This window comes from Sturnus vulgaris, chromosome 1 (genome assembly GCF_052056855.1).
Source record: "Sturnus vulgaris isolate bStuVul1 chromosome 1, bStuVul1.hap1, whole genome shotgun sequence".
In the NCBI taxonomy this organism is placed as follows: Eukaryota; Metazoa; Chordata; class Aves; order Passeriformes; family Sturnidae; genus Sturnus; species Sturnus vulgaris.
Window position 1 is genome coordinate 153,548,389 of NC_142243.1, and position 22,629 is coordinate 153,571,017.

General features: G+C 39.6%; 1 protein-coding gene across 13 annotated transcripts in view; it reads right to left on the reverse strand.

The window, feature by feature from the left end:
* Positions 1-5,071: 5,071 nt before the first annotated feature.
* Positions 5,072-22,629, reverse strand: part of TSNARE1 (t-SNARE domain containing 1) — a 451,500-nt gene continuing 433,942 nt past the window's right edge. For all 13 annotated transcript variants that reach the window (XM_088179949.1, XM_088179899.1, XM_088179963.1 and 10 more), the window contains one exon: positions 5,072-5,460. The gene's annotated coding sequence lies outside the window, so the exon portion shown is untranslated. The remainder of the gene's footprint in view (positions 5,461-22,629) is intronic.

Below are 22,629 nucleotides of genomic sequence, written 5' to 3' on the forward strand. Positions count from 1 at the left end.
TAATCAACAACCAAATTACTAATCATCATCATCATCATATTTTTATTCATCTGCTATCCATGGCAAGGTAAGGTGGAGTTGGCCCAATGTCCAAAGCAAATGATAAATTCTAGAGCCAGTAAAGGAAAGAAGAAGGCAATTAAACTTCCTTATTACGTATTACTGAGCTGCCCCAGACCAATTATAACAATATTTCTTTGTGGTCTAATTAGGTTGAGCTCAGTTGCAGAGTGTGGAAGCCTGTAATGAGTGAGCACATGAGAAGCACAGCCCAGACTCCATGTGAGGGATCATTAATATGCTCTGGGCTGCTGCCTTGGAAGAGACTGCACCTCATTATGTGGGTTAACACACTTAAACTAAATGGATGAATTGCAGCCACTTTCAGTGTTTCAAGTCCCCTTGGACTGACAGAACTGCAGATTAATAAGTTGTTAGAGAGTGATCTGCTGACCTGCTCCATCGTTCTTCGCTTTCGCTCTGTCCGCTCTTAGAGGCGCAAAATGCTAAAGTGCAGAAATGTGTCAATCACTGCCTTTTCAGTTTTGTGGCTTTCTCTGGTTTTTGCCTAAGAAATTATCAAAATAAGTGAAAGAGCAAAATAAAATGCTTGATATGTCCAATAACTTCAGTTGACTTTGGATCAGAATGCACCATGCACAGGAGATAACAGGTCCCCTGCTAGTTTAGGATAAAGACTGAAAGCCTCTCAGCTGGATGGAGCTGCCTAAAAGTCAGCATATCATAGAATCAGAGAGTGGTTTGCATTGGAAGGAACCTTAAAGATCGTCTTGTTCCAACCCCCTGCCATGGGCAGGGATATCTTCCACTAGACCAGATTACTCCAACCTGGCTTTGGACACTTCCAGGGATGAGGAAGCCACAGCTTCTCTGGGCAGCCTGTGCCAGAGTCTCACCACACATATAATAAGAAATTTCTTTCTAATATCTAATCTAAATCTTCTCTCTTTGGGGTTTATATCCTCTGTTTAACAGCCTATGAAATTATGATGAAGTAGAATGGGTGAATTGAGGCAGACTGTCAACACCTTTTGCCAATGGAAGGAAAAAAATGGATATGAAATTATAGTAGTAGGAGTCAAATTAAATGAGAAAAGAATAAACAATAAAAACAAACCCTTGGATTTTGGGAATTTTTTTTTTCTCCTGTCAGTAGTAGATCTTTGAAACTTGTTTTCAAGACACACTATCACAAGGAAATCTTCATAATGGAAAAATTAGGATTGAAGAGTGTGAGATAATTAGGAAGAAAAGATCGAAGGTACTTTTTCTGTCTCCTATTTACTTGCTTTTGCCAGTGCTGGAGACAGAATAACAAGTGATGTGCAGCACTGAGCTGAGGCAGTAGAATTGTCCTCATGTCCTACCTTGTGCTGACAGAGGCAGAGAAGGCTCCTCAAGGCTTCCTCCTGCTCAGTTTAAGCAGATGTTTCCCCAGCACAGCAGATTTCACAGAGTTATAGAATATCCTGAGCTGGGAGGAACCTACAAGGATCATCAAAGTCTGACTCCTGGAACTGTACATACATAAATAGTAAAATTTTTCACATGTGTCATAGAAGGGGAGAAAAAGTCAAGAAATTGTGGAAGAGATGATTGTATGTGCAACACTATCAGTTTTGAGATCTATCTCCTTTTGTGGATACAGCTTGGGCAAACTCTCATCTTTAAAGGTCTCAGATCTGAGAAATTTCCCTGGCTCCTGCATGGCTTGCCAGCAGCAGCACGAGGCACCCAAACAGGTTTATTTTCTCACGTTCACATTTATCCTTAAGGCACCAGAGAAAAAACTGTTTCCTATTCCACTCCAGACTAAGAGGACTTGACAACTTAATAATTGAACTGGGTACTTAGCTCACTATGCCTCTGATATGCCTCTTTTTAATTGATTTTGTCAGGATCTTTTTAACTTCTCTTCCACTGTTGCCAACATGGTCTCGCTCCTCATAATACCTTTACAAAGAGGTTTTATTAGAATTTTCCCTTGTCATATCCTATTCTCACCTATTTGTTACCAATTAACCCTCTACACCATGGTGGCTTGCAGGATCTGCCAAACTGAGCTTCCTGCTGTTGGAAATCTTTGAGCTCTGTGTCTCTGCCAGAGATATTGTAAAGAAGAAGAAACTGTGCCTGTATTTTCTCCTAAAGGATCAGTAACAAAAACAGCTGGTTAATGGCATTGTTGGATGTATTTTCTACAAGGAGGGCAAAGGAAAATGTACCCATGAAGTGACTAAAGAAATAGAAAACAAACCTTCACTTGCAGTTGCAACAAAGCTTGCAGTCAATGGCTCATTGTCCAAATGGAGATTGGTAACAAGTTGTGCCCATATTGGAGCCAGCATGATCCAATATTTAATATTTAACACAGACAACAGGACTGAGTGCAGCCTTCTGCAGGTTTGTGAAGTTGATGCACTAGAAGGAAAGGATGCTGGGGAGGGGGACTGACAGGCTTGGGAAATGTGAACTGTGTGAAGTTAAATCAGGCCAAGAGCAAAGTCCTGCATGCCATCAGGTGAGATCACTCAGCAGTTACTGTCAAAGCACTCAGCTTGGGGAAATCAGTTTAATCTGTTACCAATGAAATCGGAGCAAGATGATGAGAAATAAACCCAAGTGTTAAAACGCCTTCCCCCCACTCCCCTCTTCTCCATGAGTTTGACTTCACTCCTCAGTCCTTGGTCTGCTCCCCCTCAGTGGGGCAGAGGGACAGGGAATGGGGTTTGCAGTCACTTCATCACCCATCTTTGCTCATCCTTCTTCCTCAGGGTGAGGACTCCTCATACTCCTCCCCTGCTCCAGTGTGGGGTCCCTTCTACATGAGACAGTTTTCCAGGAACTTCTCCAGTGTGAGTCCTTCCCATGGGCTGCACTTCTTCACAAACTGCTCCAGTGAGGTCCCTTCCATGGGGCACAGTCCTTCAGGACTCCTTCTGGGGTGCAGTGGGGACAATCAAACCTGCTCCAGTGTGAGCTCCTCTCTCCACAGGGTCACAGGTCCTGCCAGGAACCTGGAGCAGCTCCTGCCCCTCCTTCTGCACTGCCCTGGGTGTGTGCAGAGCTGCTCCTCTCACACCTTCCCTCTCCTCTCCTCTCCTCTCCTCTCTCTGCTGCTGTGCTCCACTGCTCAGCCTGGAGAGGAGGAGGCTCTGCACAGACCTTACTGCATCATTCCCATGTATGAAGGGAGCTTACAGAAAGGCAGGGCGGGTAATGACAGCACAAGAGGCAATGGTTTAAACTGACAGAGGGTACGTTTAGATTAGGTATAAGGAATGAATTGTTTATACTGAGGATGGTGAGGCCCTGGCACAGGTTTCCCAGAGAAGCTGTGGCTGCCCCATCCCTGGAAATGTTCAAAGCCAGGTTGGGACAGGGCTTGGAGCAACCTGATACAGAGTAATTTCTTGTAGCAGGGACTTGGACTACACAAGCCTTGAAGGTCTCTACCAAACCATTTCCTAATTCTATGATTTAGCATGAATATACTGTTTGATAATGACCTCATGAATTGTTTGGGGATTTTAATGACATTTACCATTATAACCAAGTCTATCATACACAACAGCCCATCTTTGTTGCCACATGATTTCCTCCTTGCTTGAAGCCAGCCAACCTCTGTAGTTTCAGCAGAGAAATTTTTTACCTGGGGCATCAGTGCCAAATGATCTGCTGTGTGAGCTGGCTCAGGGAAAGCTCAATCATACTAATGAGGTAATCACTGAGCTCCTAATGAATGGGATTAGTGACTGGGCAAGGATTGTTTGTCCTGGATCTCTTGTTCAAATGCAGCTCGAAGCTCTCAAAATATTTGCTTGCAATCAGCTATGAGCTGGGTTCATTTCAGCTCTCGCTAACTAGATGAAAATTATTTTCCTCTCAGCAGGATTTGCCAAGTGTGCTGATGGGGGCAGTCTGCAGTTTGTGGTGGAGAGAAGAGGGGAGTTCTATTTCAGAAGTAAACTCTCTGTAGTAAGGTAAAGCCGTAGGTGTCATAATTTCTAATTTCATGCCAGCATGAAGCCTTGCTGGAGAAAAAGAAGAAGAATATCACTCTATTCATTAGCTTTTCTTAATAGCAATTAATGAATATTTAATGTAAGATATACCAATCTAGTTAGGCAGATTTTATGTATCTAAAGAAAAGTCACCAGAAACTGTGACTTGTGTTTCTTCTCCAAGTCTGACTGTGCTGATTTAAGAAGTTTCACAGTTTTGACCCTGAATGAGCTTAAGCACCTGCAAGATTTCTCTGAGTATTTTCTGTGCTCAAACTTTACTGATGAACGACTGTGTCAGCTTTTAGGAAAAGGAGCTTGTAACTGAAATCAGTGCAGGTGAGAATCCAGTTTAACATTTGTTATTCTTTTCTAAGACTTCACGGTACCCAAAGCCCCATAACATATAGAGGTAATTTTTTTTGTATTTTTGGTAAGAAATATTTTTGTCAAAAGATTTTAATTTTCCCAAAGGGTAAAAAATATATAATTTTGTTGAATTATCTTCAATAATTCCTATGGCATTTTAATTAAAACCATTTTTAAAATGCTTTATTTACTGGAGGAAAACTGCATTTATAATACACGACACATTTAAAGATGAATTTAAATGGCACTTTCAATCATGTTTTCAGGAAAAAACATTGTGGATGAAAACGGAACAAAATCACAAGTGTTGGTTGCATTGAAACCTATTAAATTAAGTCTAAAGCAAGATTTGGCATTTTCATGAGATATCTTGCTTGTTTTTTTAAAGGTCACCAAAAAAATCATAATAGTACATATTGTTTATTTATCCTGCTCTTTCCATGATGTATCTCATGAATAAATATAGTGTTCTGTGCATATAGTGGGATCAAATAAGCATCTAATTGATGTGTTGTAAATGGCACATGTAATTGTGGAAGTGCTTAGCTCAGATCCAGCAGAGCAAATTCTAAAGCAGCAGTGCACAGTAGGGGAATCTGAGCTAAATTAATTTTTAAATTTACAGAAACACTAACAAAAAACCCAACAAATAAACAAAAAAGAACCAGACAAGCATCTTGACTTTCATGGTTTTAAATGAGCAGAATTGGAGATCAGGAGCATGTTAAAAACACAAACAATAGAGATGAATTAACAGCTATTTATCTTACAGCACATTGTATAGCAAATCTGGAGGCAAAGAAATAGAATTCCCCAGATACAGGGGACATAATTAAAATGTAACATATGGTAAAACATGCCTATGATGAAGGGGAGGAAAATAGGCAAAATTATTCACAACGATGCCAACACACAGTATAAAACTTAGCTTTTTTTTTTCATACAATTAGTGCTTGTTGGTTACAGCAGGTTTAATATGAAGTGATCAGTAATGCAGACACGGACGTGGGGCCTGAATGTGCAATGCCTTGAGAATCCATTCCACTTCCCAGGGTGACCACAGGCTCTGTAAAACCAAGAACAGCTGGTGAGTATTCACAGCATCCCCAGAGAATTTCTGGTGCAGAGTTGTCACTGATGGAAGGGTGGCTGCTCCCAAAAAGGCACAGTCAACAACAAAGCAGATTAAGCTCAGGAAAATGTATTTTCACTGATTCCAGTCTAAGGTAATTGTGGAAGTGGAAGGGATGAGAAGACTGGGACAGGTTACCCACAATGGTTGTGGACTCCTCATCCCTGGAGATGTTCAAAACCAGGTTGGAAGGGGTTGTGAATAACCTGGTCTAGGGAAAGATTTCCTGTCTATGGCAGAGAGGTTGGAATAAGGTGATATTTAAGGTCCCTTCCAACCCAAAATTTTCTGTGGTTCTATGACTCAGAATACAGAAAACACAGCATCTAACCTGCTGCAGCAAGGAAAAGAATAAATTTTGTGTTCTCTTCAATACCAGCAGTTATCATACCTGGAGAAAAGTGCATTTAGTTTTAAAATATATATTTTTATGCAAAATGGACAAAGAATAGAAGACTGAGGGTGACATTGGTGCATTTTGCAGGACAGAACATAGCTGAGAAATTGTATTGTTTCCCATTTTTCAGTGCAATGAAAAAATGAAAACCTTAGGCACTTCCTCTGACTAGGAACAACTCATTACAACTTGTAGATGTCTAATTAGAGATTAAAACCATGTAGATCTAAACCATAAAATGTTTACACTATTCATGATTAAAGACTTTTTCTCCAATTACTATAAAAGAAACTTCTTAAGAAAGACATCAGCAGCAGGATAACCCCTCGAAGATCAGCACTTTGCACTTCTGAGGTTACACAGATTGTACTTTTGCACAGATTGTACTCACCACCTATGAAACAGACCTGTGTGTTTGTAGGAAGCATCACTATGAAATACATCAGCAGGCTTTTGTAGTGTTTGTGTTTATTCTACCTCTGTTTCCTCAGTGACTATGTTTGTGTACACATACAGTGTAGGAAAATCTAGTTAAACTTGTTACCCAGGGTGAGGAAAGGAATGAAAAACTGACTTGTCATTATTATTAGTGGAGACATAACTGTTAAAAACTTATTTTCTTTTTTTAAAAATCTTTTAATACAGGTGAAAGCCTTAGAAACGCTGTCTTAATTATGCTTTACTGCAAACCAACAAGGTGTTTAAATAGACCATGATCAGACACAAAGCAGCCAAATACAGACACAAACATATTTTCCTTTATGCTAATTTTTAAACTGCTCATAATAAGATTGTTAGATAATATTTTGAAACCAGATGTCCATTATGTGCTGTGCTGCAGATACAAGGCAGAGATAAGGGCTCCTGCATTGTATTCACATAAACACCTCAAAGAGGCAATATAAACCCTCTAATGGGAAGGATACCCTTCTGAAGATGACATTCATCCCAGCCAATTTAAGGTGTAAGCACCTCCATCTGATAATAATGACTCCCAGGCTCTAGGCTTCTATTACAGTAATTACTGATCTAATCAATACAACCAAAGATTTTTAAGGTGGGGATCATTTGAATAAAGTAATCAACTCCACATTGGCCTAAATTTCACTGGCTGGTATTGACTCACATTAACTGCAAAGGGATCTTCAGGATGACTTTCTCAGATGCAGAAAGGTTCACTGTTGACTTCTAACTTTAGCTGCACAAATTCAGCAGCCAAAGTCCTTTTAATGTTGCAAGAGGAGTTGCTCAAATCACTCACCTAAGTAAAAAAGCTCTGTAAAGGGATGGACACCACTAACCATTGAAACTTTCCTCCCACTTGGGAACTATTCTCACTTTTCTGTTTATTTAATATTTCACAGCACTTTTAAAGAGGAAAGGCTCTAAGGTGAACCTTGAAGGTCTCTTCCAACCCAAACTATTTTGTGGCACTATAGAATCCTGTCACATTTCTTCAGGTGCCAGGCAACAACATTCACCACCCGTTCAGTTACAGAATCACAGAAGGGTGATTCTGGAGATGAAGCAGGGTGATCAGGGCTGTGTCCAGTTGGATTTTGAATTGCTCCAAAGCTGGAGGACCCACAAGTCTCAGCAATCCATTCCCCCATTTGGTGAATCTTATACTTAAAAAAAAAAAAAAAAAAAAAAAGTTTTTCATATGCTCAAAAATAATTTCATGTTTTTCAGGTTGTGATCACTGTCTTTTGACGTGTCAGTAGAAACCACTGAGAAGAGCCTGCTCCTACCTTATTTATCCCTCTGCCTCAGGTATTTACAGATGGGAAAGGTCCTCCAGAGCCTCCCCTTCCCCAGGCTGCAGTCCCAGCTCTCTCAGCCTCTCCTCATGTGTCAGAGAGCTCCTGTGTAGGCACACACTTGCCCATGTCCAGCAGAAAAAGAACACAGTCAGATCCTCTGGAGCTTGGGCAGAATTCTCCAAGCACTGGGATGAAGAACACCATGGGTTGGACATGAAACCAAACCCTATGACCTGCACAAGCCATTGATCTTGGCAGGCTCTGTAGCTACTGGAAATTCTGAATTTTGATTTGAAGGCAGGGAAAATATTTAACATTGCAAAAGCCATTTGAATGAGAAATAGGTAATCTACAGGCTTGGAGTGCAACAAGAGAGATTCTCCAGAAAAAGATATTCTGGGCCAAAAGCCCAACAGACTTCATATATGTTTCAGGTTTGCTTGAAGATAAGAATGAATTAGAGTTACTGAGAGAGAGTTTGGGTTCTGTCATACTCTCAGATTTCGATTAAAGTTGTTTTTTTTATTTTTTGGGTAGTAATAATTAAGCTGAGTTTAGCAGTTCTACTCACAGACTACACAGTCTTATCTTAGTTGCTATATAAGTAGAAAACTAAATAATAATCTTTAGAATGAAGGAAATTAAAATTATGCTGGAATATGTAATAGATTTTTTTTTAATGTCTGGAGAACTTTACCGGTATAAATATATCTGACTTGAGTCTTTGTCTGTCTATTTCTGAGAGTAATTTCTATTATTTTCATAATCATTAAAAGGAAACAGATATATTTATCTTGATTTTTTTTTCTTCATGCATAAATAGAGGGGGCCAATAAAAAAAGGACCCTGCTGCTATCAGGATGCTAAAATAATGTTTCTATGCAAGCTGACAATTCTCTTTACTGAGAACTGTAAAAACAGACTGTAAAGAGCTGCTCCAGACACCTGGTAGCTCTGAGCTGCAACAGGAACACGAAGTAAGGATCCATCCTCCAGCCCTCTTTGGATTCAGAGAAGTATCTCTCCCTTCTTTGAGGTTTACAGTGTAGACTCTGCTTGTTTATTTACTCTGGGCTGTTCTGGCTGTGAATTAAAGAGGTGGTCTCAGGGGAAGAGAAATTATCCAGAGTAATAAACTAATTTGTCCCTACCTGCTGTTGTTTCAAATCAAGTGAGATCTGTGTCTGGGCAAATATGAGGGCGTGTATCACACTGTGTAAATAAGCTGTGATGATACAACCTTCGACATTTGCAAATTTATATGGGCTTAAGACTTTCCAATAGATACAGATCTTAATGAACTTCTCTTAGAAGAAGCTCATCCAGATAAATCACAGCCATTATTAACAGTAGATGGCCAATATATATGCAGAGCTTTTGGGCAATTGAATGCTTCTTTAAAAGTGTGAAACAATGCCAATCATTAGAAGCTGACTGAGATGATTGAAGATGAAGAAATTACCAAGTGGAATTCTGCACCAGTGAAAGGAGAGAGATGATCCAAAATTCATTAAAGTCCATGAAAACACTCTCACTGACTTTATCCAGCCCTTTTTCCTTTTCCCAGCCTTTATCCAGTCTTGCTTCAGGCCCACAGGAAAGTTCTTGCAGCTGCTCTGCAAAGTCATAGAATGAACAGATGGATTTTGGAGGTGAGCACTGAAAACATGGGCATGAAAGCAGCTCTTCAGAGTTATTTAAAGGCTCCTTCCCAAAGTGTCAAACTCAGGCAGGGAGGGAGCCTGTGCCAGGGCTGGACCCTCAACACAGGTCTCCTGAGTTGCAGCTCACAGAAGGGAAATGTTAAGCCCTTCACTTGATTTCTTTTCGTCATTTTTTGTTTAATTCAGTTTTGTTTTTTCTTATTTTGATTTCTTTTCAATGTTCTGGTGAATCTGTTTCCAAGGCACTACTGTCTTTTGATATTTTCAAGCTGAAACCTTCCCATATGCAAATTTGCAGCGATTAAATCCATGTCACAACATACTTTATTTATTTGCTTTCCTCTGAAACTGTTGCATACTTTATAATTTCAGATGTACATTGCAAAGTAGCTTCCAAATACCACAGAGCTGAAATCCTGCATCATCATCTCATTCATGATGTGAATGTAGAACCTAAATGAATCTGTAAAGCTGATAGTGGAGACAGTATCTTTAACATGGGGATCTAAATTTTCTATTTCTGAAACCCCTAAGAGAGTATTAAAGGGAAAGCAGGAAATCTCTGGCTGTTTATATTTTTCTGACTCTAGTTCCTTGTAGCTGCTAATATTCTGGTTTTCATGTTCTGATAATATGGTAAAATATACTTTGCTTCTGTGTTCAGGATTCAACAGATCACCAGTGCTGGATCTCAGGAAACTGGAATTTTTGAGCTTTCTGTGCTTCTGGGCACAGATACTCTGAAAAACACTGCACTGGACTTGAAACCTTGGAGAAGACTTGTAAATATAAATGATGAGTTAGAAATCACAAATGTGTAGTGGGTTAGATGTTGTAGTGGGTTAGATGTGTGTGTTTTCACTGGGTGATGGGGTTTTAAATTTGAGGTTTTTACAGTATAGTGGTAGTTAGGGAACAAGATGGAGAATTTTGGGTGGTGTCTTTTCTTCTTGTTCATCTTCCTCTCTTCCTTCTTCTTCACAGAACTCAGGCAGTAACCTTTGGTTGGTCAGTCTAATGACACTCTAAGGGTCATGGGAATCTATTATTGGGTCAAAAGAATAAATAATGTAGGTGTTAAACTTTTATTGGTTTGTTCAGCTTTAAAAGGCCTTTAAGTAGGATCAGCTGAGAGCCATTTTTCCTACTTCTATCAAGGAGCTAGAGGTGCTTTCTGTAACTCTCTAATAAGATATAATAAACATCCAAGTCAGAACACAAGAAACCATCTCAATCGCCTTTCCAATAATCCTGGCTCCAAACAGAAACAAACAAAACTGAAGACAAACCACTAATTAGTGGTGCAAAGCCCAGCACACTCCCACACAGTGGTGCCCCGTGTGAGGAAGAAAAGGCACCTGTAAGTCTCGGAGCCAAGGACCTCCCTGAAGAAAGAAGATAACTGAAGCAGCTGGAAGCTGGAAAATTTCCCGGGGTGAAAAGGAGCTCGGATCCCGAGATGCTGGTGAGAGGAACCAGGAGCCCGTGGTGCTGGTCATGGTGGACACAGGAGGGATCCAAGTGAAATAGATCTACCAGAATAAGGTAGGAGTGCTTTGTTGTCTTCAGGGTAAAGCTAAAAAGATGGGCAACGTATTATCCAGATCTCAGAAAGACATTCTGGATCAAATAGAGTTAATGGTAAAAGAGCATCCAATTAAAGTCTCTAGAGACCAGTTGAAAGAGCTTTTAAATGGGCCCAAGAACAATTTCCAAATGAGGACCCAAAAAGCTTGTTTAATCTGTATTTCTGGGACTCTCTAAATCTCAGAGTGTATAATGCAGCCACATATGGGAATTTAGCAGCTGCAAAGTTACTTTCTCCATGTAGGGTGGTATATGAAGTAGTAATCCATAAGTACAAATCACAAACAGAGAGCAAAGATCCAGTTTCCTAAGATCCAACACACCAGCTTTGGACATCAACATCAAATTTATCCTAAGTCAGATAACCTTTCTCTGCACTTGGGGTGCAATTCATGGCTTAACTCATTTGAAATTAATCTCTTCCATCTGTGGTGGCAGGGAATGGCCTCTGAAAACCCTTTCTGATCACACTGATGAAGGTTTCAACATGGGCCTGATATAATGGCTTTATTATATACATAAATTTTAATGATGTATTTTCAGGATAGAAAAAAAAAAAAAAAAAAAAGACAAGGAAAGGAAGAAAAAGGTCACAGTACTAAGAAAACCTGTGGTGTTTTCCTGCCTCTTTGAAGCTGAAGTTAATCAGATAGCAGATTAGTCTGAAAATTACAGTACTGACATTGTAAACCTTCCAGGCCTTTAGCTGGGCCTTTTTTCAAGTGTAGTACATGATGATGAGATTTTGCCTTCAGTAAAGACTGTTGTTTCATCAGTTGAAGTTCATCTCTTTAAAGAATCCTTCCCACTAATTTTCTAGGGAAGTAAATGATTCCACTTTTCATTACAGAATTTCTTTAGTGCTGACTGCCCACAGCAGGAAAGCTGCTGCTCTTATTCAGCCACACTGGTCATTTCTGCTTATACTGGAGTTCTAACAGCAGCTTCTTAAAATAGGACAGACCTAATAACCCAAGAGTCTTCTGTCAGAAAAAAAATGAGATGGCAGGGTGATGATATACCCCGTGCAATATTGCTTAATATTCACTTACACTTTTATTTCCCCTGTGCATTCTCTTAATGACATCAATGATTCCCAGAAGCCACCTTTGATTCAACTTCACTGAAATAATTTCTTTTTTCTGTTTGGAAAGATGCCCCAGTAGAAATCCAGGTCCTTTGGAAGTCTAGAGTATTTTCTGGCCCTGATATGAAGTTCTTCAAATCTGGCAGCTGCAGATCATTGTTAAAATAGGAGTTTAAGATTAAGGTATTAATGCAAGTGCATGGGAATCTTTCAGGGACCATCACAAGAGCATAGGCCTGTTTTGTGGAGAGTATGGGTTAACCTTAAAGCAAAACTAAATCACGGAATTAGATGATACTGGAAACAAAACAAAACCCTGGCAACAAATCCCAAGCCCATAGCCCAGGCACAGTTTGGGGGTCCAAGAAAGGTGTTGTCTACCCAAGTCAGTTCCTTGGGATTCACTGCACTAAAAAAAAAATCTCAGATATTTTCCATCTTCGTGTTTGAAGTCAGTCATATGCCCAGTAGGAATTTATCCCTGTGCATTTCTGACTCCTAAAGATTTGTCTTAGCAGTGCACAGAACATGGCAAAGATTTTAAGAAACATGCAACTGGTACTTATAAACCTGCAAAAAAAGATCTGCAGCAGTTCAGAATTTGCACCTGGGAGGCAAAGCTGCAGAAGATGGCATAATAATGGCAAGAGACATAACAGGTGATATCACATTTCAGAAGTGAATATTGCTAGCTGAACTTCGGGGATCATGAGAAAATTCATTTCACAAAGGTGGAATGCCCAGCGCCTGGGAGGTGACACGTAATGAATTAGAGTAATTTTGCCCAACCTGTTAAAAACAAATGCTGTTATAGAAGTAGCAGGACCATTTGCATAAAGATTTTTAAATTACCTGATGTTGAATATGTGAAACATCGGGTAATGACATTGCAAACTCAGCTCTGATTAAATGGCAAGTGAAGAGCGAATCTCAGCAGCATTGTCTTATCACATTAAAACAAGGGGAAAATCTATTTATGAGTGAGCTGACCTCATTTTTTTCTCTCACAGCCCGCTGTGCGTGGCAGAGTTCAGTATGATTGAAAAGTCATTGCATAGTTCTTTAACATGACAATGTTTAATCCAAGAAACAGTTCCTTTTCAACCTCCAGCAACTTTTTTTTTTTTTTTTTTTTTTTTTTTTTTTTTTTTTTTTTTTTTGAGCGATACTGGTGATATAAGCCCTGAATGAATTTCTGAGCTTGTGTGAGGTTTAAAATTTGGGTTCTAAGTTCTCTAAGCACCTGAGGACTTGGTTCAGTGCTGAACTCGGTGGTGGTGGTAAGACAGTTCAACTCATTCACCTTAGAGGTTTTTTGTAACCTTAACTATTTTATGATTCTACTCCACGTAAAAAACACCCTTGTCATTTGGGATTTCCTTCACAACATCCCAATAACAAACTAAAGAAATTCATCTGGAATCATCTTTTTCTGAGGACTGAAACTCAGAGGAGTGAGGCTCAAGGTACAGAGGAGGGCTATGACTTAATTTTGTTGCCTTGACAAAAAGGTTAAAATTTCCAGCAATGTGTGATCTAAATCTAAGTGACTGAATGACTAAGAAAATTCCACTGGCTGTTCTTCATCCATGGGTTCACTTTGCAATTTAAGCTGCAGTAATTTTGCTCAGCTGCAAGATGGTTCTGCGAAAGAGGCCACATCTCTTCTGGTCTGAGCAGCCACTGCCTTTCCCTAGCAAGACAGGGCTCCCTGACTCACATTTTTGGCAACTCCTGTAGTGTGGAGGGAGGAAGAAGAGAGAAAAACAGCTTCATGAATATGTGGAATTATTCTGGGAAGCACTCAGGATAATGTAAAAACGAGAGACTAAAACACTGGCCAGCTAAGACACTAAGAAAGATTAGATAGCAGACCTGGAAAGTCATCCATCTGCACCAGCGTGGGAAATCTTGGGGTTTTTTTGGGAACAAGTAGAGTTACTGGCATTTGACTTTCATCTTGGATTAAGCATCAGGAGGAAAAATGCTGACTTATGTTAAAATGTGTCTGGTTGCAGGACAGATTCAAGGAGATTGATGTTTAAACATTGGAGTACACAGCCAAGGCTGCCAAGGATGCAAATCTCTCAGTGCCCATCCAGTGCCTCGTTACTATTTCACCATCCCTGAGAACCTGCCATGGGGAAATACCAGGCTTTCACCTTGCAGCTGCTTTTAACTACAGAGCAAGCAAATCACAGTTGTAAAAGGTGACAGAAACCCTTAAATTCTCATTCACGTGTTACTGGAAATAAACCTTAAAAAAGCCCACAGAAGACACACGAAATGGTTGGCATTAAACTATTCCAGCTAAGGGAGCAGGAACTGCATGCTCCAGTTTCCTGGTTGAAGAATAACATGGTTTGTGCAGAGCTAGAGAAAATGAGAGCTGAAAAGGTTCCCTATCAGGAAAGAAAAACACTTGCATAGCAAAAGTTGCTGTCTCACACATTGATGGGTATTTTCAGAGCAGCAGAAATGCATATTTAAACGCAAGAAGTATCTTCCTCAGATAATTTTTTTTAAAGACTATTTAAGTATGAAGGAAACAAAACTGGTTTTTAGTCAATGAGGACAGAGATGGAATGGATAAAACTCTTAAAACTGGAAATAGGACTGTGTTTTCATTAAGAACAGTACTGGAAACAAATTGCTGCAAAGAGAGTTAATTTAAAAAGATCTAATAAATTCTATAGATGTAAATATAATGCATTTTTTTCATCCATCTGGGCTCTAGATGTTGTTAACTCTGGGTGATGCTGGTTTTACATACATATGCTGGTGTTATCCCTACAGATGGTGCCAGGGCTGAGGCACAGGATGGAAGGAAGCTTCACATGTTTGCTTACACTCTGTCAGTCAGTACTGGATTAATGCAAACCCCAATCCCATCAGAAAAGAGATATTTTAGTAGACACCAGGGAGACTAATGCAGTTGATCCCTGCTTAGAGCAGGAAAATGCACATATGTCAGGGATTTCACTCTGATATTTGTAGATAACCTTGATAAATCTTTTGGACACCTCCTCATTTGGACCTTAGTGGGCTGTTCATAAATAGGGGTAAAAATAGCTGAGCTGACTTTCCTTTTGATCTCTTCCACCATTCTTCCAGTGTAGGTGGGTGAAATATCCTGCCTACTGGATGTTTATTCCCTTTTCTACTGCTCTCCAGATTAGTCAATATGGAATATTATGGATGAAATTCTTTTCATTCAAATTCAAATGCTCCAGATCAACACAAATCACTGTCATTTCTCTTTAGAGAGGAGAGAGGACAGTCTGGCTCATCTTTAACGAATCTATTCAATGGATAAAAATAAAATAAAAATCTATGCATTAGCCTGAAAGGGAACATCAAGTGACAAGTTCAGGTTTAGTTGTCTAAATTGCAGAAACATTAATCTCATTTTTTTTTTCAATAGTCTAATTCTGAAACAAATATTTCTGTACTTCTTTATTTTGTTCACAGGTTTTTATGGTTTGACTTGTATATTTTTTCTATAAATAAATTTTCAGTGACCAGATAGATGAGTGTTGCAATCACCAGTATCAGAAAGAAGCCTTTATTCATAATGTGCCCTGAAATTTAGAACTTCCTTCCTTCCTTCCTTCCTTCCTTCCTTCCTTCCTTCCTTCCTTCCTTCCTTCCTTCCTTCCTTCCTTCCTTCCTTCCTTCCTTCCTTCCTTCCTTCCTTCCTTCCTTCCTTCCTTCCTTCCTTCCTTCCTTCCTTCCTTCCTTCCTTCCTTCCTTCCTTCCTTCCTTCCTTCCTTCCTTCCTTCCTTCCTTCCTTCCTTCCTTCCTTCCTTCCTTCCTTCCTTCCTTCCTTCCTTCCTTCCTTCCTTCCTTCCTTCCTTCCTTCCTTCCTTCCTTCCTTCCTTCCTTCCTTCCTTCCTTCCTTCCTTCCTTCCTTTTTTTAATTTACACACAAAGTGTTCCCATTTTCATATGGAATCCAGATTATCTCCAGTTTCTTGGGCAGCATTATTGGAAATAAGCATAACTATCAGTTTTCATGTTAGATCCTACTGGGACCCATCTAATGAAAGCCTTATAAATTCTTTAGTTACTGTGTGGATGCAACTCCCATCTTGTTTTCCCCATAATGTTCCTCATGCACAGAAAAGCAATCCTATCCTCCAATATGTATGTTCCCCTGTCATCCTCACCAAAAATGAATAAAATAAAACCCACAGGTTGAAGGGAAGAATAGAAAAATATTTCAAAGAAAGAACTCTGAGTTACTAAGAAAAAACAGTGTCAGAACTCCCTGAGCAGGAAATAATCAGAAGCTTGGACAGTGCCTGAGGGAATGTTTTATGTGCATAATTTGTTATTACTCTTCCTTGGGTGCCTGTTCTTGGGTGCTGCTGGAGAGAGTGAAGGGATAAAATATTATTTTGTGCTGGCCAGGCTGGATGTCCTAACATTCCCAAAATCAACTGTGTCAGATTTATCAGGTTGCTGCATCCATTTAAATGCTCCCTGTTTATTATCACTGCTGGGAAGAGCAGCATTAAAGGAATTATGCAGAGTTCCAGAAGTGTCTCCATTTTCTTCTGGAAAGAAACAGGAGTTTGTTGGGAGGGAAGATAATCATGAGTAGTCACTGAAGAGTCAGTTAGGTATTATATATTCTGCATCATGCCTCTGGTTCCATTTCTGTGAGCAGAAATGATTAAGATTTTACTTACTCCTTAGCATGTAGTGCTATAAGGGATTAAGAGAGAAAAGAGGGGAGATGAAGTATTTAAGGGCTCCAGTAGACACAGAAAAATCTTTTGGATACCAAAAACAAAGCCTTTTTACAGCTCAGGTCTATTAAAAAGAGGCAAAGGAAGAGAAAAAAAAGAAGAAGAATATATGTTTAAGTATTTTTAACAGATCTTGGATCTACACTGACAGAGGTGTTTGACATGCTTAACATAAAAGTGGAAAAACTAGTGTAGACAAAACACAAGATAGGAAATTCCAGGCAGTTACTGCGAATTCATGGAATAAATAGAAATTTTTAAGTTTTCTTTATGTCTCTGCAGTTGTTTGAAAAGCAGAATAATTTTGGCAGTTGATGCACAGACTTCTCTGTCCAGCACAACCAAGGTCTCCAAGACAATGGCATTTAGCAATGAATTTTGGGACTGCCCATGGACTTTTTCAGAGGGCTTTTACTGCACATCATATTTAACAGGACTGAACAGAAACCTACATGTCCCCACATTCACCAAGCAAGCGGAGATCCTTTCCCCTCAGATACTGAACTTTCCTCTCAACAAGAATGACAGCAACACTGAAAAACCAAGCAAACAAACTAAAAAATCAAAGGCATAATATTTATTGTTCTTCACATGCAGCTGGCAGCAGCTGGAAGAATCAGAATAAACTCAAAGTACACCTCGCCAAGTGTTTCTTTAGGTATCTTTTGCCCTCACTGCACTGGATTCCTAGATTGGAATTCCTTCTTTAAAGGTTGCAAATTCCTGCAGCACCACTCCCCAGCCCATCACTCGAAGTGACACCTCAAAGCACACAATTCCTCTCTGTATTTCTCCTCGATAAAGCTGTAGTGCAGCTGCATCTGGAAATAAAGAACTCTCTCCTCCTCTGCAGCAGGTGGAGCCCAGAGCACACCCTTGTCTGCAGCAGCAGTGATGAAGTTGGAAAAATTCCTTCACAGCAGGAGGGATCACACTTTTGGGAGACCACTTCTGCTGTTATCCTCAACTCTGAGGATAAAAGAGAAGTGAATCATTTTGAAAGGAACCGGAGCACTCATTGAAACATGTCAGGCTGTGATTTAGACCAGCTTCATCTTTGTTCTTTGGTGAGGAATAATAAATATTTTAAGGGGAAATGGCGATGCTACTTAAAAAGCACTTACCTAATTAAACCTCAAGTGCAGGAATCTTTATTCTGCAGAGCTGCACTCTGTGATGCTCAGCACCTCAGGCTATACCTCAGCCATATGGCACTTTAATAGGCACTAGCAGAGGGAGCCCTTTTTATATTTTAACAGATGGGTGCAAGATTCTGGGGTGGAGAAGGGGCAGAATGAAAGAAAATATAAGGAAAGAGAATAAAGAAAAAGGCAAAGTTCAAAGGATGAATTCTTACTGAACTCTTCCACTTCTGCTCAAAACAGCTTGAGGTCTCGTTTCTTTCCTAGAAAGAGCTTCTCTTGTTTCCAAGCCCTTGGACTCAGACTCACTGATCACAAATCATTTCACAGCAGATTTACCGTGTGAGGTATTGTCCTTGCAGCAGAAATACCACTGCTGATTTCAGAGTCTGCTGGCCCAACAAATACTTGCATGAGTTTCGGAGTAGGATTGAAGATTTTATAGTGTTTCTTCTGCTGTACCTGTGCCCCTGTACATTACAGTCTCAACAAGTTTGAGCTGTATCAGAAAATGACTGGAAAACCTCAGAAGGGAAAGTCAGTGCAGAGCACGTTGCCGAGGAAACAGGGTAAAGAGAATCCAAGAAAAGAGTCAGAAATGAGAGGCCTACTTGAAAATAATTAATTTATTGAAACATTCAGCTTTCAGATAGGTCCTGATCTTGTGGCCAAGAAGACCAGTGGGATCTTGGGATGAACTAGGAAGAGCACTGCCAGCAGAAAGAGGGAGGTGATCCTTCAATCCCCTGTGCTCAACCCTGGTGAGGCACATCTGGAATTCTCTGTCCACCTCTGGGATGCTCAGGACAAGGGAGGCATGGAGCTCCTGGAGCAGGTCCAGGGAAGGGCTATGAAGATGATGAAGGGACTGGAACATCTCTGTTACAGGGAAAGGCCGAGGGGGCTGGGGCTGTTCAGCCTCGAAAAGAGAAAACTGAGAGGGAACCCCATCCCTGTCTGTCCCTGTGTGCAGGGAGGGCTCAGAGCAGGGACCAGGCTCAGCTCCTGCTGCCAGCAATGGGACGAGAGGAACGGGCAGGAACTGATCCCAGGATGTTCCACCTGGACATGAGGCAGAACTTCTTCCCTGTGCAGTGACTGAGGACTGAACACATTGCCCAGATGGGGTGTGGAGTCTCCCTCCCTGGAGATATTCCAGAACCCTCTGCACACAATCCTGTGCCTGTGCTCTGGGATGACCCTGCTGGAGCAGGGAGGAGGCACCAGGTGACCCCACTGTGGTCCCTTCCAGCCTGACCCATCCTGTGGTTCCGTGTGATCTGGTAAGACTCTGGTTTTAATTGCAGCAATTTCCCTCAACAAATCAGACTATATCAGCCAAAGGGACCACAGGGCTAAAGGATTATTATTCCATTTACACTGTGGTTGCTACACAGTTTAATGTTTCCCAAATCTGTTTGGATGGCTGCCATTCCATAGCTTTGTTACTTCCCCCAAAATGTTGTGTGATGCCTGTCACACCTTCCTATCTTTCCTTGACTGTTCTTCCATAAATACCATTCCTTTCATCATATGCATTTGTTTCCCACTTCACAGGGTAAGTTTAATTTGTCCCAAAGGGCTTGTGGCAAGTTTTTACCCTCTGGGGATTGACAGGGACCCCATTCTAGAGAGCTCTGGTGCAGAGTGGCTGCATCATTCAATGTGGCACTGCAGATAATTCTGTCTGCTGATATTCCTGCATCACCCAGGGCTAAGCACCTGCAGCAACTCAGATATCCTTCTGCAAGGGTACACAACATGCAAAGTATTTAATGTGTGCTCTTGATAAAACATGCTGTGTGTTACCTTGTTCTATAAAAACTGTGAATCCATGAAATGTATTAAATATTTATTTAATCAGTGATTTTCCTCTATTTGTTCTATCTTCCAGTGTCCATTGGTGTAGCATAAAAAACAATGTTCTGTGAATGTGTTCTCAGAGCATTAATTCCTTTATTGAGCAAATCTCTTGTTATTTTAATCCTCAATCTGAATTTCATATGAAGAAAATTATAATTAATGTAGAGTTTTTATTTTCATTATTATTCATCACTCCCTGCAATAGTTCAGTATTTTAAAAAGGCAAATCTGGATGTTTTCAACAAAGCACAGATTTCATATTGGATTCTACCGAATTTTAACTACAAGAAATAATAAATGGAAATGTGTTAAAATGTTTAGGTGAATTTTAAATGGCATTTCCAAAACTACCTGTAGATCTATGTCAGATTTGAGTACCTGTGTGAGAAAATTAGATAATTAGATCTACTCGTGGCTGTCACATTGGAAGATTTTTGATGGTCTATCAGGTCTTGCCAGCCATGACATCAAATTTTATTCTTAGAATATTATCAATTCTTATATAACATTTTCCTTTTATTTAGCACACTGGAGAGTTTTGACTGGAACTACCTGGTTTATATGTTTATGGTTTTTAAATTTTTTTTCTATGTGGCCAGGCTTTTTTTTTGACAGGTTTTACCCAATAATTGAGAAGTAATTTTCATGGATCAGCTGTCCACAGGAGTAGGATATTCTAAGTCCAGCGTGGATCCATGCAGTCAATAACAGAGTTTCAGCAATGCATCTGCTTTTTTCTGCTTTGGAAATGCCTTTTTTTCCCCTTTTTTTTGGTGGGGGGATTTTTTACTGTATCTTTTCTAGCTAGTATAAAACTGTGCAAAGGAAGAAGCCCTTCCAACCTGAAAGTGAAAAAACAGCTGTGATGAACTCTCTGTTAGGAAACTGGAAAATGCTGACCCATCTTTGGGAAGTTGGTTGTAAAATTGCTGCAAACACACTGGGTCTGGTTCTCACATTAGGAACAATTTGTGCTTAATGTAATTCAGTTTATGGCCCCAATGCACTGCAAGAATGGTGTAAATTGGTGTTAAAGTTAATGAGAATTAGGCCTAGGGAGTCTAATATTTGCTTTCTACAGTGTTTGAAAGTACTTCTGTTCTTTTATAGCAATGTTTAAAAGTCAGCACAGAGACATAAATAAAAAAAAGCTTGGGTCACATCCATCCATCCATCCATCCATCCATCCATCCATCCATCCATCCATCCATCCACCCAAGAGCAATGCACTGCAACATTTGATACAGAGTCTAAGCCTTGGTTTAATTACAAGTAGGATTAATTTGGCCTTTTAAACATAGATGTGGATAACACTTTCTCTAAATCCTTGTCTTTCAATCATTTAAAACTGTCAAGACTTTATTCAAAGGTAAAAGTTTTCATGAACCTCATTTCACATTTCTTCTGTGAGTAAAATTGATGCAAAGATAACAACGATAAACGCAAATAGCATATCATGAATAAGTTTCAAAATGCTGACAGAAAATATTTGCCCTTGCATGAAAGAAATGCTTTGGGAAAACAGAAAAGGAGATTTCCTCTACCTTCAAATGTAATAACCTTTTTAATGACTTGGGAGCCATCTGATTGTTTGTTATGAAGCTCGCTGTTTCTGCTTATGTAGGGATTTTGTTTATTATTATGGTGGTATTTGTCTTTCTCTATCCAAAATTGGTTGGTGCCCAAAGGAAAGCATTAAAAATGAATTCACAAATTTCTGATATTTCATCATTTCAGTTATATTTTAGCAAATATTCAGATCTCTGAGGTACTCTCAGAGCTGTGTTTTGCAGTGGTGTTATATTTCTATGAGGCTGGAGAGAAATATCACAGAAATCCAAGAATACAAATGCATTGAGGCTGTTCTTTTTAGGAGGAAAAATCTGTATAACTACAAAAAAGCAATTGAAATCCATGCAGATACTCTGCATTTTCTTACTGAAAATAAGAATTTTTATGTAGACCAAAATAAAACAAAATACTTTTAAGTATATTTAATGCCAAACATTATTTGAAGGCAAAAGGCAGGAAATAAACCTTAATAATTGATAAGACAAGGGGAAAGGGCCTTAAGTTGTGCCAGAACAGATTCAGGTTGGATATTTGGAAAAATTTCTTCACTGAAAGAGTGGTTAAACACTGGGAGAGGCTGCCCAGGGAAGTGGTGGAGTCACCTCCCCTGGAGTATTTAAAAGATGTGGCACTTGTGATTTGGTTTACTGGGCACGATGGGATTCAGTCAGAGGTTGGATCTGATGATCTTTGAGGGTTTTTCCAACTGTAATGATTCTGTGATTCTGTGATTTAATACAGGTGTTCAGAATATTTCTTGGAAATGAAGTTCAGGGTCCTGAAGATCATCTAACACAGCAGTATTCAAATGACATGGCAAAGGAGGTGCCCTATTATTTACATAAACTTGAAGTATTCTTATTTGCTGAAATTTCATAAATATTCATGCTGGTGTGTCTATGGTACAGAAATCCTGTTTAAGAAACATTTTTTACATGGACTATTAATTTGGGATAACTGCAAATGTGAGAAAATATGTCTCATGGGAATCTCTGTAAACCTCATTGACAAAATTATATGCCCAAGGCTTGAGGTTTCTTGTGGATAATTAAAAAAAGACATATAGCAATCCCAAATCCAGAAAGAAAATATCAAATTCAAAATATCACCTCCAAAATACTTCAAAGTATAGTCCAAAAAACCATACAAAGGCTTCATATAATCCTTTAACATAAAACAGGAGTACATGTTTTGGAAGTTCAAGGAATTCTTATTCATTACTCACAGAGTTTGAAATCAAAACACACATAAATATAATTTTTAGCTCGGGCTAA